The 1327-nt window shown below is 36.5% G+C and overlaps 1 protein-coding gene across 5 annotated transcripts in view; it reads right to left on the bottom strand.

Annotated features, from left to right (window-relative positions):
• Window positions 1-1072: 1072 nt before the first annotated feature.
• Window positions 1073-1327, bottom strand: part of LOC111456804 (ethylene-responsive transcription factor ERF056-like) — a 2475-nt gene continuing 2220 nt past the window's right edge. For 4 of the 5 annotated variants that reach the window (XM_023098803.1, XM_023098805.1, XM_023098806.1 and 1 more), the window contains one exon: window positions 1073-1323. The gene's annotated coding sequence lies outside the window, so the exon portion shown is untranslated. The other variant, XM_023098804.1, reaches the window with a different exon arrangement.

Raw genomic sequence — 1327 nt, 5'->3', positions numbered from 1 at the left:
CTCTCTCTCTCTCTCTCTCTCTCTCTCTCTCTCTCTCTCTCTCTCTCTCTCTCCCCTTTTCATTCCCTTAGAGAGAGAAACAAAGATTTCCTTAATTTCTTCCTCACATGTCACATTCTCATCATCACTCATCCAATCAACCTTTCTCATACAAAATAATTGAACTATCCACTCAACCTCTTAGATTATCGATCAACGACATTATTAAGTGAGTTTTTTCTTCTAAACGAGCAAAATATGAAGTAGAACAACCTTTTTTACCCGACCATATAGGGAAAAAAATAGAAATAAAAAAGGAAGTATTCTGAAGCAATGGCAGAGATTTGGAAAAATTCAAACTCAGCTTTTAAAGGGGCTTGTGAGAAGACAACAAATCTTTGACTATTTTCAATGTAGGGTTTAAGTCAAAAGTAAGTTTTATTTATTTATTTATTTAGTTATTTATTTATTTATTTATTTTTGTAGGCTGTAAATTTCAAAGTGGAAAGGAAATATTATTTTGAACGATATGAAAGAAAAGTACATATAACCACCACTCTCAAATTATGCAAATATTGCTTCTTTTTTAAGCCATCCTCTGCCTCTGTGCCACCGCCATTATCATCTCTTTATCCCCTTCACACCTTCACTACCTTGGTCCACAAGTCACAAAATAACACCAAACACATCCATCATAACCCTAATTAAACTCGACCTCATCCGCCCTGGACTTTACCTCAAGCCAACATGTTTCGTAAAAGGGTCTAAATTACCGTTCCTCATTTCCTGCTCCTCAGCAGGAATTAAGCTCTCTGTTCTTACAACATTTGGTTGTTGCTTCGTTTTTGATAACTTCAAGGGAATTGTGTGTGTTTGTCCATGCGTTTGATGGTTAAAATTTCAGTGTTTGTGTATGTTTGTCACTCTACATTACCCACAACACACTTGGCTTCCTCTGACTTTCCCTGCTGCCCATAAGGCATTGCCAAACACTTGCCATAAGGAAATCCAGCAAAATGAAAGAAGAGACAAAATGAAGGGAGGAATCAAAAGAAAAGGCATCAACTAGACAGATAGGAACAAACTCTCCCTATGAAAATATGACAGTTTCTGAATGAATTTGCATTGGTGCAGAGAGCAGCAGCAGCAGCAGCAGCAGCCAAAGGCTAAATTACCAGAACTTGCATTCATAATAGTTATGTAAACTTAGCAGTACAAACGAAAGTTGACAAAAAATGTCTTGGACGGCTCTAAAAGCACACACAAAAACCCAAGAACTCTCTCTTTCTCTACAAACATTACCACAGATTGCATCCTCACAATGGTTGTTTTTTTTTTTTTTTTTTTT

Source organism: Cucurbita moschata, unplaced genomic scaffold, assembly GCF_002738365.1.
Source record: "Cucurbita moschata cultivar Rifu unplaced genomic scaffold, Cmos_1.0 Cmo_Scf00019, whole genome shotgun sequence".
NCBI classification, from domain to species: Eukaryota; Viridiplantae; Streptophyta; class Magnoliopsida; order Cucurbitales; family Cucurbitaceae; genus Cucurbita; species Cucurbita moschata.
Note: the sequence above shows the minus strand (reverse complement) of the source record. Positions and strands in the feature narration are given on the sequence as shown.